A 19,570-nucleotide genomic window follows, 5' to 3' on the forward strand; every position below is an offset into this window, starting at 1 on the left:
CAAAATTTCTTATGAATAATATGTTATCACCAATAAAGTCTAGTTCCTGACAGATAATATAAAGCTGGACACTATGGGTCTATCAGACTAATAAGCTCACTGATCTGGTTGTTCAGTGCTCACTGCTTATGGCACACTTGACAATGAAGGAAAAAGATAGATAAAAAGAGAGGCCTGATGGCCAGTAACCAAAGCTGACAATTTTACCAGTAAACATTACAGCCCCATGAACAGTATACAATGTAGCCCAAGGTCAATATACATTGCACCCCCATTTACTAATATATGATACAACAGCCAACAGCATAACCAATATTCAATTCACCAGTATACAATGCAGTCTTGTAACCATAATACTATGCAAACACATGCCACTTTATTTGACAAGCATACAAATGCAGCCTAAAGAGCAGTATAAAACACATTAACAAAGTCAGCAGCCTATACAGGCATCCCCATGGTCTGAATACAATGCAGCAATAATTTGAGTCTGAAATAATTTGTGCGCTGTTAACGTTTTTTTAGAGATGCTCAGGCTCAGTTCCCCAGTAGCCGAACACACCCGAACTTAGGGGATCCGAGTACCGAGTCGAGTCGGCTTGGTACTTTTGCGCTTTTTCGGAATCGAAAAACGAAGCAAAACATCATCGCTACGTCGTCGGCTCTCGGGAGTTTTGGAATCTATAAATACCGCCCTCCACGACGATCTAGCGCCATTTGAGAGACGGACACAGAAGGGGTAGCACAGGGTGTAGAGCAGTTGGACAGGCAAAGTATAGAACTGAAAGAGGAGGGTGGTAGCAGTGTTCAACAAAGTAATCAGTGACATTCAGGCTAAATTTTGAGTTGTGCCATAAGATATATATGTATAGAGTGTTTATGTACCTTTTGTACAATATTTGGTTTCTTATAAAAGTTGTCCAATGCAGAAAGACTATCACGCGCCGGGGAATCGGGTCAAATACCCGATTCCTGGCTTACTTACCTTCTCCTGCCGTCCGCTCGGTCCGTGCTGGGCGCCACCATCTTTCCGGGTCTGCGCATCTGCCAATTAAGCTGTCCCTCTTCCTATTGGTTAGGAGTTTTGGCTCCAAAGTTTAAAAGACACCTCCTCCCTGTCCTCAGTGCCTGATCTTCATGTACCTTCCATGGGTTCCTGGCTCCCAGTCTGCGTCTCGTCCAAAGAGTTGACTATCAATTGGCTGTACTGCTGTTTCACCATCCCTGTATCCTGCCGACTGCTGCATAGAAATCCTGCCGCCACTCCAGTGGTAAACAGTTGTCCGCAGAGCTGACACTCTACAGCGTTTCTTGTGTTTCTGCATAACCTGCCGGCTACTTCCTGCAGTTCATCATCACCATCCGTGTATCCTGCTGACTGCTGTATAGAATTCCTGCCGCCACTCCAGTGGTAAATAGTCATCCGCAGAGCTGACACTCTATTGCATTCTCGGGTCCTCCTCTATTTGCTGGCTACCTTCCTTAACTCATTTCAGCGATTCGTGAGTAACCCGATACTTTTGTGGCTTATATCTTTCATATATCAACTGGTTGCTTCCAGTAGGGGCCGCGACCTGCAAAGGGGTGCAGCTAAGTCCAAACCGCCTTGCGGCTGGTCCCTGGCCACTACCTCTCCCTTGTTAGACTCCGCGCCTTACTGGGAGTTGTATTAGTTCCAGGCTGGTTACCGTTCCTTACCACTCCTGTCGCAGTATTGTGATGCGGAACCGTGACAAAGACTAGCTGCAATTTGTTAGTATCTCAAAACCATGTGGGCGGTGTGGGTAGTGCGACTGCCCAGGGCCTGTTTAATAAATTTAAAAAAGCTTTTGATTTAATTTCCAGCTTATTGAGGTGGAGGGAGGGCTATATTGTTCACTCACTGCTCAACTTTCAAGGAAGTGAATAATAACTATCTACCCCAACATTCCAGGATCCATCCAAGCAGCACAGGAACTTAAGACACCAGAAGCAGCACCAGGTAGTCAAAACTACAAGAACAATTAGGAGAGCACATCACAGTGTTGGAGAATGGTCTTACACTTGTAAAGACTAGGCTTGTCCCCACCGTAGGATGGCTATGCCTCCCCGGTGATGCACCACCATTGAGACATAGCATCTACCTCCACTATGATGGGGGAAGGCGGGTGTGCCAGTGTTCTCTCTTGCCCAGAGCACTAAAATATCAATTTACGGTTCTGCTTAAAACAACAGAAGTGGAATTGTCCACACAATGTAACATTAAAGTATGAAAGCAAATGGTAAATATGTTTCTCTACTGAACCTAGACATTGGAAATGTTTAATACAACTGGACAAGTTGGTAGAAGCTGCTGTTTCTGGTATTTATAGGTCCTGATGCAGAAAAATAGAGAGAGCTAACAGGCAGCGTACTTGTTATAATGCAAAGGACAAAAAGAGTGTGTTATACCGTAGTCAGGTCCTAGTGTGTTCTGGAGATCTGTCTGTAGCAGACAAAAAGAAACCACACATATTAATAGACAAAAGTGAAACTTATTGCAACCTCCACAATAATGTCGGATACAGCCCAAGTTGTTTTATGAAAGACATCAAAGCTCAGATGAATCAATAGAGCAGTTGCTAACTCAGCTAAAACTGATTTTACAGCACTGCATGTTCAATGACACAGACACTATGATGAGAGATTACATATTAAGGTTAAAACAGAAGGGAAGAAAAAACTACTCCTAAAGAAGATTTGAGCCTAGTGAAGTTATTAAACAATGTCAGAACCTTTGAAGTGTCAAAAGACAATATGAAAGTATTGGAGTGTTCAGCAAAAGAAGTAGATGTTATAGGACATTCGCAGACAAGCATGTATAGGTAGAGCGGAAACAAATATACAAGTACAAGGCACAAACCACACACAACAGACACAAACCACACACAACAGGCACAAACCACACACAACAGACACATACTGCTGAGATCGTAGACACAAATATTACAATTAAATTTGTCCAGCACAAAAACAAACTGGGACATTTTACAAGTCTATCTAGAACTGAGAGTTGGAACTACAGAAAAAGACAAAGCACTGCACAAGAGGGACATCGGGGGAGGCAGACACTGAAGGTAATGCAGAGCAAACTGAAGAATTTACATACATAGAGCCATAGAGGCTGTTAAACATGGAAGAGATAGCAAAGCTGGAGATTATTGTGTACAAGAAGTGGAAACGGGCAAGTACCATCTCTTTCTCTCTCTCTCTCTGACCTATGATTAAATATACAATGTAACCTCTTTAGTGAAGTCTCAATCCTGCCAGCATGGCTAATGTATTAGTTCTGAAACCAGAATGCTTGCTATATTTTCTAAAGAAATGGCCATTATGTCCGGTAATACAAGTTTACAGCAAATCTCCCTCACACACCTCCGTGCATCTACACCATACATACACTGGTGCCTGACTACCTTTCCTGAGAGTCTGAACACTTCCCCCCAGAATGTATTAATGTTTACACATTCCCACCAAATATGATAAAATGATTCAGGTGCCACATTACATCTCCAACAAATCAATAAAACCTTTTGGTAAAACTTGTGAAAGGATGTGAGATATCTGTACCAACTGGTTAAGAGTTTATATTATGTCTCTACCACTGAGACTCATAGTGAGCATTCATGGGTGACTTGATAGGTCTTAGGCCAATTGGATTGCAGCTGAGGACAAATGCATTTCCCAGGTCTCAAAAAAATTTGCTTAGGATTTAAAAAGCTCATCTAAGAGTGTATTGTAGATGTAATATATGGTATGTGTTGGGGAATTACGTGAAGCACGGACAGTCTCAAATTGGGATAGATTACTATCAAAAATTCTAGCTCAACCTGCAGACCTAAGGAAATGCTGCAATTGAATGTATCCCAAGAACTCCTGGTCCTCAAGAGACTATTTCACCTGTAGCTCTGTAAAAGAGCACATCTTTGCAATGACCACCAGTTGACATACTCTTATGATGCCCACATTTACCCACTGGCATGGGCAAAGAGAGAAATCTGGATTGAGCACAATAGGTGCAAAATGAGTGATAAACGGGATGAGTGGATAGAGACATAATTTTGCATCCTCAGTTTGTTCCAAGCTTCATGTAGGGCCTATTGTTGGGTGAAGCAATCTGGGTATTTTGGAGAGCCATGGTACTATGTATACAGGGGTTTCCAGAGTGGCAATTTACACTTCAACCCACTGCTTATCCCCATCCATCTGAGTTTACTCTATAACTTCAAGGGATATTGCATAATGATAACTTATAACCATGGTTAGTGGCACACCTCATTGATGCTTACCTCTAAATAGTATAGAATGTTTAAACCACGGCCTCTTACCTCTTCAAACAAAGTTCCTGACCACCTTCTGGAGGTTGTTAAAGAATTTAGTAGGTATTATTAATTTATTATTGGAACTGTCTAAAGAATGTAAAGAACCTTGTGGAGTGCTTTCAATTTTATAATGTTGATTCTCGCAAACCAAGGATTGTATAAATTTCAGACAAGAGAGAGGAAAATTTCAAGTGAAACAATGGTCTCTGGCAATAGCAATCCCCAGATGAGGGGATGTGGGATACCAGTTGCCATTTACATGGGAAGCAGCTTGAAGACCAGCTATAGTGTTCAGGTACTGAAGTTACTGAAATGTTAAGGGCAGTTGACTTTACTTAATTAATTTTAAAATCACATAGATGGCCAAATTACTTAAATTCCTACATCAAGTTGGGCAGGGCCGTGGTCATATTGGTAAATATGGCTAGTAAATTGTCATCAATCAAGGCCAGGCAAAAATATTTGTTACCTAATTAAGGACTAAGATATTTGGATTTTGACAGATTGCCCTGGCCAGGGCCTCCATTAAACAAGATTAGAAATTAGAACAATTAACAGCAGTGGAGGGTTCCCCTCGTGAGTGCTGTTGATTTTTACCTTAGCCAATGGGGATTTATATAGGGCCAAAATTTTGTGTAAATAAGAAGGTCCCATCCCCATGTGCCCCAGAACTTTTCTCATGAAACACAAGTCCATGCTATCAAAAGCCTTTTCGATAGGAGAATGGTGGGAATTCTAGAAGTTGAAATGAAGTGGATCATATCTATGACTTTGGTGGTGTTGCCACGTGCCTCCCTCCCACACACAAAACCCACCTGGTCATAGAAGTGTGAGATGATTTGTGATAAGCTTGGCAAAAAAAATTACATCAATATTAAGCAGCTAACTTGGGCAGTAGCTAGGGCACAGGAAAGGGTCATTACCCTCCTATCAGTGATATGAGCTTCCAAGGATTGTGCACAAAAAATGGTCTTGTAAAATATCTCATTGAAGTCCTGTAGAAGGACGGGTGATATTTTATTTTTAAAAGACTTATAATAGATGATTAGTAACATGTCATGGGGCTTTTCCCAAGAGGGGACAATTTGATAGCTTTGTCCAATTCAGCTAAAGTGAAATGAGAATCTTATGCCCAATGAGTCTCTTGGAGGAATCTAGGAAACTGTACGTCATTTAAGTATTTCATTCTCTCCGGAGAGGCAGTCCTCTGGGGAGGCTGGGGCACTTAATTATATAATTTCAAATAATAAGCCTGGAAATCCCCAAGCTACTGTATATATTTGTCAGTGTGTAACAATCTGCCATCCCCAACCTTCATAGACTGGATGTAGGATAGGGACCTCTGAGTTCTGAGAGCTCTAGGCAGGAGCTTTCCTGGCATATTTCCCCATTGGTAGTATCTGTTTTTGCATTGTCTAAGAGCCAACTTAGTTTTATCACTTAATAATTTGTTTACAGTTGATATCGTAGATTGCAGTTCATCTAACACCTCCAGAGAAAGAGAATATTTATGTTTGGTTTTCAAGTCCTTAATCTTAGAGCTTCTCTAGCCTCTTCATTTTGTTTTTTCAGAAATCATCCAAGTTAGATACATTTCCCAAGAATAACGCACTTAACACACATAACACATTACCTTAGATGTTTCTCCATTGTCATTGAGGCAAAAATAATCATCTAGGGCAGCATTTGTATTTAATAGTAGGAGTCTCTTTGAATTTCCAGGACCACTGCCTGGGAGGGCAGTCAGCCAGGTCAGCTATCATGCAAATGGGCGTGCAATCAGATTCTGACGTACACATGAGTCTACCACTAGGTCAAAGTGTCTATGACTGATGAGCAAGTAATCAATTCTCAAATGACTGGAGAGAGAGAATAAAATTTATAGTCTCTATCGATCAGATGGAGATATCTCCAGGTATCGGCTAACTCGTGGACATGGAGCTCACACCTAATTTTATAGGAGTCATTTAAGGATACTCTGGGAGTACCAATTGAGCTGTCAACCTGAGGGACCAAAGTACAATTAAAATCTCCACCTACTGTCACGGCACCCTATAGTTTAACCTCTATAAGTTTACCAAAGTAAATACTTGATTAGAAAGATTGATCTTGACTAAGAGGCCTCTGCCAGTACCCACTGGGATCTCAGACACCTCCATCACAAACATTTAGAAAAGAGGATTGCTACTCCGCTTGCCTTCGCTGTCAAATAGTTATTTAAAAAGCAGATTGGAAATTAAGTTTTTTATATTGGGAGATGCTCCTATTTTGAAATGTGTGTATCTGTGTGTAAAAAATGTAAGAGCCACAAACTTGCATGTCCAAACCAATTATATTAATAATTGGTTTGAACATTGGTGGTCTAGAATGATGCTGATGGTTCCTGGATCTCTTGTTGATTCCATTCTTCTTTTCTCGATATCTCTGACTCTAGGGTAAGGAGGGGAACATAGAGAGAGTAGTGGAGGGATAAAGAGAGGAGGGAATAGAGAGAAGGAAGGAAACATCAGAAACAGCACAAACAATAAAAATGTTTGATGTACATGCACAAAGTCAACTTGTGAACCCTCCAAAGGAGAATGCAAACTTTTAGGAACAGCAGGTAATATAACTTGGCCAGTTATAGCGTTCACACACTTGCTTCGCCATGCTCATGTTCCTGAGAATATTCAGCTCCTGTCTGATATTCGGTTTTGACCTCTGCCTGTGACCTGACACCCCTGACTGCTGCCTGGATAGACCTTTTGTTTGTGACTCCGACTATGTATTTCGCTGCCTGGACCGACACTTTGCCTGTTGTTTAACTGTGCCTTTCATCTGTGAGATCATCTCCTAGCCACAGGATTATGGTGCTCGCTTTCTGCTCCATTGGACTCACCTTCATCAGTTGTGTTTCACCGTCCAGATTTGCAGCTCAATCTTGCTCCTGATCCTTCCCTTGCATTGTGTGTTTCTCTCCGGCGTTATCTCCACACAGGCCATAACCGGTACTACACCCATCCTCAACTCTACACTGTCAAGCAGTTATACTGGTGGAGGTTGGTACTACATCTTATTGCAACTCAGTATATCTGCTTAATCTGGTTCAAGTGCATCCTGCATTCCTGTTGCCATAGAGATCTCTGCTCAGCATCAAGTCCTCTGTCGTATCCACCTACCTGAGTTAAGTTACCGCTACTCGATATTAAGTCCTGGGGACAACCGAGTATCGGAAAACATATCTGGCTCCATGGGAAAGGGGTTTACTAAATGTGAAGCTCTCGTCAACAGCAGGTTCTGAAAACAGTGGTTATATTCTTTTTGCTTGTTATACAGGAAGGGATTCCTGAGTATTGCTGCTCTTGCTGAATTGGAGTTGAGCGCAGTTCCTTTTCCTTTTATATATCTGAAAACTTAACTCGTAGGGTAATTTGTGACACCCCCTAGACAATATTTAAAAGGTGGACTAAGGATATATTGGTAAGTGTGAAGGGACAGTCCTAAATGGGTAAGTGTGGTGGGGAAGCCCTAAATAAGCATTCTAAAACATAGGAATATGAAATGGTTGGAGACTAGTGTGAAATTGCAAAGCAGAGAATATTTTAAAGTAACCGTGGGGAGAAAACCGGGGTGATTATTGCCATGATCTCCATGAATGGACTGGGTGAAAGAACAAACTATTAAGCTCTTATTGGGCTGTCAAATATTAATAATGTATAAGGAGCTGTGTGAGAAAGACCCTGTAGAAGGGGCAGTAAAAATAAATCTGTGGAGGAGAGATGGCATCCAGAGCCTCACAACGTTTCTAATATTTTGAATGAGCTAAGAGACGGAGATGAAGAGTTCATTCTTAAGGAGTTTAATCTCAACATCAACAAGGATGGATAAAATACTACAAGATATCAAGAGAGAGAGTCAGTTTTATTATCATCATCTATTTATTTATATAGCACCAGTAATTCTGCAGCGCTGTACAGAGAACTCACACAGAACTTACAGTCTAAATTACAGACAGACTAGGGTCAATTTAATAGCAGCAAATTAACCTACTAGTATGTTTTTGGATTGTGGGAGGAAACCTGAGCACACAGAGAAAATCTACACAAACACGGGGAGAACATACAAACTCCAGCCAGGTAAGGCTATAGTTGGGAGTTTGAGTTAGGAATCATGGTTGGGAATCAAACTCATGACCCCAGTGCTGTAAGGCAGGAGTGCTAACCACTAAGCCACTGTGCTGTCCACTATACGCTTCCAATTGTTAAAGTCCAAGGACGAAAAGAAAGTACTAGAAAATATTACAGTAGTAAAATGTTTAGCTAATAATTCTTAAATGTAAGTTGTAAGTCCATCCAGAGACTTGGCAAGGGAAAACAATGAGGTTGTGATGGAAAACTCAGGTATCACTCTTCTGTATAAGCAGAAGCAGTACTTGTGGGCACTATGCCAGTCTCCCTGACTGGGTGGAGGGTAAGAGTTCACAATCATTGAGTACTGATGCCAATCTGGTAACTCAACTTTTGGAATTTTAAGGTTCTCGCAAAAAGAATCTAGCTCGTCATGCACCCTGAGTGTGATGAGCATGCTGTTATGGTTCACCCGGATGTTGAGTGGAAATCCCTGGCGAAATCTAATTTTAACTCATTAGTGAGAGGCCTAAGCATCTTTCTCTGCCACAAAAGTTCTTATGGATGAACGAATCCTCTTCACTGCCTGGAAGGCAAATCTTGTCAGGCTAATTTGGTGTCCAAAAATACACTCAAAGCTGCCAACTGTACCTTAAGTGGTTTACGCAATGCCTTTTCTGAGCCCATCCTGGAGGAAGTCTAGGATCTGCAGAATGGTGGCTTCTACTGGATGGAATCTGGTGCTGCACCAGAAAACTTTTACACTCTGCAGGAACAGAGACCTGTGCTAATTCTAACTGGCACTATCAGACCAGGGACGCAGAGTCTAACGAGTTCCTCAGTGCACTTTGCTGCTAAGAACTCGCAGATCGCAGCCCCCTGGACTGGTTTAGGATGTAACACTAGGCCTAAAGGGTGGATGATGTACCCAGAAGATAGCGCAGAGGTAGTGATAGCACTGGATTCAGGGACTTCAGATGTAACACAGAATAAACAGGCAGGCAAGGATCTAGTACAGGGAATCTGGCACAGAGAGTACTGACCGGTTAGGATCAGGTACACGAGTAGTCATAAAATGCGTAGTCACACAAGCCAAGTTTGGTACACATGTGATTCAGAAATGCGTAGTCAGACATGCCAAGATCGGTACACAGGTGATCCAGCAGCTTAGGGTCAGATAGGCATGGAACAGTATACAGGAGATTCAGGCAGCGATACAGGGGAGCAGGGCAAAAGCACAGACTAGCCAGTAGTCAAACGACACAGCAACTTTGTTGCACTGACACAGGCTGCGTGTCAGTGCAGCATCTAACTAATGCTAGACATTCAAAATACCCACCCCGACAGACGGATCATGTGACCCACCACCCGGAAGTGCCGTGATCAGGATGGACGGAGCAGTGCTGGAGTGTGGAGCAGATAAGTTTTGTTACAGAAACAAACTTCTTCCAGATGCTTAAACATATCTGAAGAATTCTTCTTTCTTGTCTGTAATATTGTATTTATTATTTGTTATGGGCTGGTTCTCTGGATCTGGATGCAGAATTGGACCCTGGCAAAATAAAATGGATGAAGAGATAGAGTCTGCGGCTGTTCTCTGAGCATTTCCCAGGCCTCTCAAAGTCATGGATGTAAGCTCAGAATTAAAGAATTACTATGACTTATGCTTTTTCCTTCCTGACCAGTCTTAGTATGCAAGTGATCAGTGGAAAATGGAGGGAAGACAAACCCCATCTGGAATGCCCATGAAATAGTCATGAAATGAATAGAGCATCTGTCTCTGCTTCTTTTGGATCCCTGTTTTAAGTAAAAACCTGAGAACCTTTGCATTTCTTCTTGTCACCATGACATCCACTTGAGAAAGGACATATCTTTCCACAAGTAGCTGGAACACCTCCTTGTGAGACCACTCTCCTGGATGAATTTGCTTTTGGTTGAGGTAATCTGCAACTATGTTCTATTCTCCTGCTATGTATAATGCTGAGAGATGATCTTTGTCACTTCCATCAACAAGGCGTGACTTTCAGTCTCCCATTGCTGATTTATTCCCCCACCCACTATTATTCCTGTGGTGGATAGGAACATTCCCACCAATCTCAGACATTTCTGTTTTGAAACTTGCTTCTGAGCCTGCAGTTGATGTGCTTGGGACTGAATCTTGATAATCTTTTCCTGCATCAATGACACATTGTTCTGTATTGTGTCTGTCTGTTCACACAGGAATGTAATCTTTTGTGATGGGAAAAGATGACTTTTCAGTTTGCTCACAATCCAGCTATACTGATTCAGAAACTGTATTGCTTCATCATCTATTTATTTATTTATCATCTATTTATTTATATAGCATCACTAAATCTGCAGCAGTGTACAGAGAACTAATTCACATCAGTCCCTGCCCCATTGGAGCATACAATCTAAATCCCCTAACATACACACACACAGACCGAGAGAGACTAAGGGAAATTTAATAGCAGCCAATTAACCTACCTATGTTTTTGGAGTGTGGAAGGAAACTGGAGCACCTGGAGGAAACCCACATGGAAACACGGGGAGAACATACGAACTCCACACAGATAAGGCCATGGTCGGCAATCAAACTCATGACCCCAGCGCTGTGAGGCAGAAGTGATAACCAATAAGCCATTGTGCTGCCCATTACTTGAGCAATCTTGCTACTGACTCCTAATTTCCGAAGTTCCCACCATAACAATGTTGTCCAAATAAGGTCATATTTTGAACCCTTTTTTCCGTAGTTCCCCTATAAGCACTTTGGTATTTGCCCATGGAGATGTTGTTAGCCCGAAGGACAGAAAAGTGAACTGGATGTGTTGGCACAGGACACAATATCTGAGAAACTTCCTGTGATGAAGAGCCACAGGGATAAAAAAATGGCCATCCTGAAGGTCTATGGATGAGAGTAAGGCCCGGTAGCTTTTGGACATGAGGATGGAATTCACAGACTCCTCTGGTATGAACAAACTTGTTGAACCTTTTCAATTCCAGGACTGTGTGAAAGGACGCAAGGAAAAAAGTGGAGTAAAAACCTTTGCCTTCTTGACCTGCTGGAACAAGAGAAATATTATGAGACTGTATTAATGATCACAAACTGCCTTGTAGGGCTGCTAATTCCACCCAGGTATATGGAAATTTGGACTGAACAAACAGGTTTGTTTTGAGAGAGATTACATTCTAATTTGTACCCATTTCTTACAATATTCAGCACCCATTGATCTATGATGGAGTGAGACCATATGTCTTTATTTGCTATTCTACCTCCTACTAGTATTTTTGGGGACTGATTTTGGTAACAGTCATTGCTGAATTCTCTGTTTGACCTTCCATATTTGTTCTTAAAGTGATCTCTAAAGTACTGATTTGCCAAAGAAGGGTATTTAGACCTTCTATCGTGTGGCAAGTGGTTAGACCAAGCTCCAAAGGACCTTCTATAACAGTGTCCAATTTATCTCCAAAGAGCTGAGCTCCTGCAAATGAAAGATCAGCCAGGTAATTTTTTGATTGAGCATCTGCTGCCTAAGGGCACAGCTGGAGGGTTCTTCTTGCCATCGCTGTTGAGGCTATTGTCCCAATGAGAAAACAATTGTATTCAGAGATGCTTCACATAAATATTCTATGCCTTTCTGCATTATCACAATGCTTTTCAACACATGCTGTCTACTCAATTTCTCTTGGACAGCTGTATAAAATGTTTCAACCAAAAATCTAGGCACTCTCATCCACGAGCCATAGCCACTCCAGAATTCAGTGCAATCCCAGAACAAACATAAGACTTCTTAAAACAACTCTCCATCTCCCTATCCATGGGGTCTCTAAGTGGACCTCCATCCTCAACAGGAATTGTAGTTTGAGAAGACTTACTTCCCACTGAAGCTTCAACCTTAGGTGCTAAACTCTCATTTCGAAACCATATCATCATTAAAAGGGTACATAGATCCAAACCTGCCTAAGTTGGGTTTTTACAGTTATGCACCTGCTATACCATATCATGTATCACTTGATGTAAAAGAAAATCTCTTCCTTTTATATTACGTTGTTCAAAGAGGTGTTTTTTAATTTCTTGTGGAAGGCTGCTATAAACAATACCAACAGATTTGTGCTTTAACAAACTTTCTACTTTTTCTAGATTAAACATTTTGATTTGCCCAGATTTATTACTAGAGGAATTTTTTCCATGTACTTGGCAATCACACTCTGATTGCTCACACATAACTTCTAAACCAATGCTTGTTTGAGGCCTAGACTTTTTTAAATCCCGGAGGGAACACAAATCCTCCTTAATGACAAACCTCTATCTCATCCATGCTAACAGATTCTTATATTGTTCTAGAGATTGCTTTTTCCCCTTTGCAGGAGAAATTCAGGCTGCACAAAACATTAGTTCCACTCCTTTTATTAAAGACTTATCACAGACTCCACATACACTTAAAGCATCTATCAGAAACTGATTAAAATCACTTAGTTAATCTGACAATAGAACATATATATATATATATATATATATATATATATATATATATATATATATATATATATATACATACAAATATATATATTTTTACAATTGAACAATGAGTAAGAACATAATATTTTATCTCTGAAATAAAATCGGATTTGAAAAGAAAATTCTACACTACATAAAAAAAAAATACTTGGCACAAACACAAAATTGTACAGTAAACAAAAAGACAATTTCTATATGTAACATAGAAAAACTTGTCAAGCTTAGTTTTTTTTTTTTCTCCTTTTAATTATTTGTCCTACATTTCGATTAACCAGCGTCGTTTTATAAATTTAGTGGCCTGTGTACAAGAGTAGTGCTTGGGAACCAGCACCCAGAGATAATGGGGTCATATGTGACAATGGGAGAATGAGGGGGATGACAAATGTGACAAGGGGAGACTGGGAAGAACATATGTGGCATATTTTGTCATTAATTAATAATTAATGTTTAATTAAAAGAGACCACATATTAAATTAATAGCCCCACCTGCTGCATTACATACATACAAGACCCACCTGGGCATGCAATGCATGTGGGTGTGAATGGGTTAAATAGCACAAATCCACAAGGTCTGTTTAAAACTGAATTAAACCCCCCAAAACTGAAGTCTTCAGTTGCTTCCTGATTAATCCCAAAATCAATCACAACCTAAATTAATCAGTCATTGTAAACCAAACAATTCACTACGTAAATGTTGTGTAAAAAAAAAAGCCTATGGCATGTGGATTCTTTAAGAACAGAAAGACAAAAAGTTATTAAATGGGATTTAGTATGACAAAAAATGGCAATTCTTATTGCATAAAAATAGTAATAACAAATTGGCATACACAAATATAAATTAAACGTTTCTTTAAAATAAAACATAGAAATGGAAAAAAAACAAAGTCATCTACTTTTAAATTAGCAGCATCTGATCTTAAGAAAACTCTAAAATAACTAAACTCTAAAACTTCTAAAATAATTGCACAACTTTTTAAACTTTCTCCTTTTCCCAAACTCCTGTAGTTGTCAATGTGCTGGTATGCTAATCTGTTTTACTACCGATTTATTGGCATATTGTCTAAGAAAAAACAACAACAGGAAATATTCAGGCGCTATCCTTTTCACTTAGACTAGGTAGATGACATATATAAATATAATACTTATATTCTGGAGATTAATTTGATGGTTAGAAGGGGTTCAACCAGAGCAGTCCACAACATGTAAAAGATAAAATATACAAATAACGCAAAACTATTTATACAGGAAATATCTTAATTCAAGTAATAGAAATGTATAGTAAAAGTAGGTGATCCAGATCAATCTTCAAAGTGTAAATCCCCTTTTGGAGGAGAACTTACGAAACATAAGCTTGTGGTTATGCCTTCAAAAGTGAAAGTTGGTGCGACACCTTTTATCGTGATCTCTCCCCTCTAAGTATAATGCTTACTGTATTAAATCTTAAGTTTCACATATATATAGGTCTTTGTATACTTGATAGAAGCGATGCCATACAAAGAAGTTTCCTCATCAGATAGGGTATGACCCAAAATAAAAATAGAAATAATCTAGAGCAATATGTTATGTGGAAAAACAAAATCTTTATTTCATAACAGACATAAAAAATAATCTATTTCTAAAAAGCACACATATGGGAAACAGGTACTCCTACCGGATAAAGATAGATGCCAGGCACATGACAAAAATAGTAATTCACTCCCGGGACATTTGTGACAGCCAGCACTTCTCTTAGATGTTTAAATTCCCAGTATGCAGACCTGTGGTATTGTACTTGCACTGCAAACGTGTTTCGGCCCAATATGAGTGTCTTTATCAAGGTAAGTGCAAGTTCCACATACAGGCACCTATTTATAGTGCCCAATAGGCCACATGATCTAAGGTCAAACTTCCAAGTAATTAGACATCAATAAAATCATAAATATAAAACCACAAGATAGAAATGAATGAGTTGCTAAATACTATCTACAATAATAGAACTTTTTTTTACGATTACCTTCATACTTAGGGGCATATTCAATTAGCTTTCCGGTTTGCGGGATCGTGCCGGAACGGCCCGCAAAGTCAATCCACGGTACCGCAATAACGTGGATTTTTGTTCGCAGCCCATAGGGTTGCATACGAAAATCCACGTTATTGCGGTACTGTATTACCGGCAATACTGCACATGTTTTGCGGTAACGCGCATTGACGCGAACCGGAAAGCTAATTGAATATGCCCCTTAGTATGTAAGATTGATTGCGTTATTGTGAGCAAACTGATTAATTGATGATAACACTTCATAAGTTCTTTTCTAAAAACTTTCTAAATTCTAGTATAAACATATTTAGAAACAAATTCATCCAATTAAATACATGATTAATGCAATCTATTGTTATCCCCATTGTCATCCCCTCTATTCACATCATACATTTCAGATGATAATCAGAGACGTATCCAAGTCTTGTTTTGAGAATGTATAGAACGGGTGCTTAGTATAGCTGTAGGATGTGCCGGAAATGTAAAAAATTCTAAAAGTATATGCTCTCATTAGACAAGTCGTTATCAATGCATGAATAGGGAGAATTTAAGCCCATATAATTATGTTTCTTATTACATTTGTGTCAATTAAGTGAGCTTTTATTTTAACATTTAGTTGGTATATTCTTTATTTGTTGATTTATTTGCTATATTAAAATATTACAGTATACTGGTTGCAACCACAGTTGATCAGTGTACTGGACAATCTACAATAGTGCACTGGAAACCTCATTTAAAGAATGGGAAAACCCTGTAATAAAAAAACAAAATAAATTTATAAAAATATCAGCTTAGACACCCCCAAAAAAATCACTATAACCAGGTGCAGTGCTAGACAGGTTGGGCTGGTCACAGCATAAACTTCTGCTTTCATACAGCAATGTGCTCCAGCCCATTCAGCAAGTGGAGTATATAATGTATAAACATGTACACTATTTTTACAATAGTCGCACTCTTTATTGTTGTATTGTGTTACTGCATAGTTTACCTGGTGGGACCAAAGGTCCTACCAAGTTGGCATCTGTGAAGCAAATCCGCCCATGAGGGGCGGACCTTAGGTCATTATGAGAATCCCAGAGGGATTCCCATAATTGGCGCTCATTATGAGCTGCAACTAGATGGCACAGGTGAAGGTATAAGCTGAATAGAAGCCAATTCATAATGAACAAAGAGTGATATGTGAGCTGTCTGGAAGCATCTCATAATTAAAGAGGCCACATAGGCAGAAACCAAGAGTGACTAAACACTGCTGGCAGTGTGCAGTTGTGTTTAAAAACTGTGTGTCTTTATCCCTTCATTTAAATATTCTTAAAGATTGAAATGATATGCATATATTAGGTGAACACTGAGTCTCAGAGGGACCAAGCGATTAAAAGTCATAATACAATAGGTTTCTAAATAAGACCTAAAATTTATAGTTTATGGTGTAATTTGAAATGTAAGAAAATATTTAAGGAATACAGTGTTATTTTTTTACCACAACAGAGCAGGGTGAACAGATAGATAATATACATACACTCTTTAACAATCTCTGATAATTAATAATAATTAATTAATACTATAGTAATACTCAATCATATATTTCGCTCTAGCTGTATACACATCTTAAGTCCATTTATAAAGCCTTATAAGATATTATTTTCAGTGGGCAATAGATTATATAAGCTATAGCAATATATGAGCTCATAAGATTTAAATCTCTGTTATGGTTCTGTTCAAAACCCATTCCTTGATTACAGCCATGGAGCCAGACACATGATATTAATGTTTAAACTGTTTATTGCAGTAAAGGTATGGTCCAGGGAAAGCAAATAAACAGTAAATAGTTCAAGTTGAATGAAACAATGGATTTCCAGATCTTGGCAGACAACAGTAAATGATAAAGAAATGCAGCCAATAACTTAACTGAAACCAGGAACAGAGATACATGCAGGTAATTCAGGAACAGAGCCACATGAGCAGGCCAGGAACTTCAATGACCAGCAAAGGATACAGGAAAATGCAGGCATATATAGGCCACAGACAGGTGTGGATGATTAATAAGCAGTGCTGGTTAACCCCTGATTGGAAGGCCAAATGCATGGACTGGCACCTCAGGCTAAACCGCATGGACTGGCACCTCGGGCTGAACCGCATGGACTGGAAACTCGGGCTGAACCGCATGGACTGGCAACTCGGGCTGAACCGCATGGACTGGCAACTCGGGCTGAACCGCATGGACTGGCAACTCGGGCTGAACCGCATGGGACCAGGCCCTCTCTGGAGCAGACTGGAGGGACCGGGCCCTCTCTGGAGCAGACTGGAGGGACCGGGCCCTCTCTGGAGCAGACTGGAGGGACCGGGCCCTCTCTGGAGTAGACTGGAGGGACCGGGCCCTCTCTGGAGCAGACTGGAGGGACAGGGCCCTCTCTGGAGCAGACTGGAGGGACAGGGCCCTCTCTGGAGCAGACTGGAGGGACAGGGCCCTCTCTGGAGCAGACTGGAAGGGCAGCGCCCCCTCTGGAGCAGACTGGAAGGGCAGCGCCCCCTCTGGAGCAGACTGGAAGGGCAGCGCCCCCTCTGGAGCAGACTGGAAGGGCAGCGCCCCCTCTGGAGCAGACTGGAAGGGCAGCGCCCCCTCTGGAGCAGACTGGAAGGGCAGCGCCCCCTCTGGAGCAGACTGGAGCTCAGGAACAACGACAGCAGCTTGTGACTCGGAACTGGAGGCAGCAGCTGGAGACTCTGAACCGGGTAGCACAGTGGCAGGAGACTCGGGTGCAACGGCTGCAGCAGGAGACTCGGGGCCGGACACAGTGGCAGCAGGCTCAGGGCCGGACACAGTGGCAGCAGGCTCAGGGCCGGACACAGTGGCAGCAGGCTCAGGGCCGGACACAGTGGCAGCAGGCTCAGGGCCGGACACAGTGGCAGCAGGCTCAGGGCCGGACACAGTGGCAGCAGGCTCAGGGCCGGACACAGTGGCAGCAGGCTCCAAACTGGAGGCAGATGATGTGACCTCAGAGCTGGAGGCAGATGATGTGACCTCAGAGCTGGAGGCAGATGATGTGACCTCAGAGCTGGAGGCAGATGATGTGACCTCAGAGCTGGAGGCAGATGATGTGACCTCAGAGCTGGAGGCAGATGATGTGACCTCAGAGCTGGAGGCAGATGATGTGACCTCAGAGCTGGAGGCAGATGATGTGACCTCAGAGCAGGAGGCAGATGATGTGACCTCAGAGCAGGAGGCAGATGATGTGACCGCAGAGCAGGAGGCAGATGATGTGACCGCAGAGCTGGAGGCAGATGATGTGACCGCAGAGCTGGAGGCAGATGATGTGACCGCAGAGCTGGAGGCAGAGTCTGGCACCTCGGGACAGGAGACAGAGGCTGGCACCTCGGGACAGGAGACAGAGGCTGGCACCTCGGGACAGGAGACAGAGGCTGGCACCTCGGGACAGGAGACAGAGGCTGGTACCTCGGGACAGGAGACAGAGGCTGGCACCTCGGGACAGGAGACAGAGGCTGGCACCTCGGGACAGGAGACAGAGGCTGGCACCTCGGGACAGGATACAGAGGCTGGCACCTCGGGACAGGAGACAGAAGCTGGCACCTCGGAACAGGAGACAGAGGCTGGCACCTCGGGACAGGCGGCTGGAGGTGGCGCCTCAGGACAGGCGGCTGGAGGTGGCGCCTCAGGACAGGCGGCTGGAGCTGGCGCCTCAGGACAGGCGGCTGGAGCTGGCGCCTCAGGACAGGCGGCTGGAGCCTTAGGACTGGTAACTGGGATTGGCAGATTGGATCTCATCCCAGGGAGCAGAACAGGTGAAATGTAAACAAATCCAGAGTGCGGAGAAGTAACAACAGAAGATGGTTTGGTAGACTGTCATGGTCTGCGGAGAGGACAGGCTTGTAAGAAGTGTATATTACTTGCACAGTAGAGACACAGTTTGTTGGTTATTCTGCGCCGTCGCTCCGGTCAGGTGGGGGCTTGGACCACCTGTGAACCGGGCATTTGTTACACTGTAGTTGTTAGTTAAATGCAAATTTGTCATAGTACTATTAAGAGGTGCTGGCAGCACAGTTTCAGCAGCAGACAGAGTTGGCTGAAGCAAATCAACAGTATTGGATTTCAGAGAAACAGATTCTGATAGTCTCCTGAGTGGGTCCAAAAGTATAGCAGAAAATTGAGCCAGCTGAGAGCGTAACAGAATTATGTCCGTTTGTAGACACTGAAGCAGAGGCTGTTCAGCCATTTGTAGAGCAGACATATTGCAGGGAGAAAACAAATGAAATCAATTGCAATGAGAGTTCCAGGAGAAATCTGAAGCAAGGTTTTTCCACATGACTCCAAGGCTTTCTTTTTGGCTGGCCATTCTGTTATGGTTCTGTTCAAAACCCATTCCTTGATTACAGCCATGGAGCCAGACACATGATATTAATGTTTAAACTGTTTATTGCAGTAAAGGTATGGTCCAGGGAAAGCAAATAAACAGTAAATAGTTCAAGTTGAATGAAACAATGGATTTCCAGATCTTGGCAGACAACAGTAAATGATAAAGAAATGCAGCCAATAACTTAACTGAAACCAGGAACAGAGATACATGCAGGTAAT

The sequence above is a fragment of the Mixophyes fleayi genome, chromosome 5 (assembly GCF_038048845.1).
Source record: "Mixophyes fleayi isolate aMixFle1 chromosome 5, aMixFle1.hap1, whole genome shotgun sequence".
NCBI lineage: Eukaryota > Metazoa > Chordata > Amphibia > Anura > Limnodynastidae > Mixophyes > Mixophyes fleayi.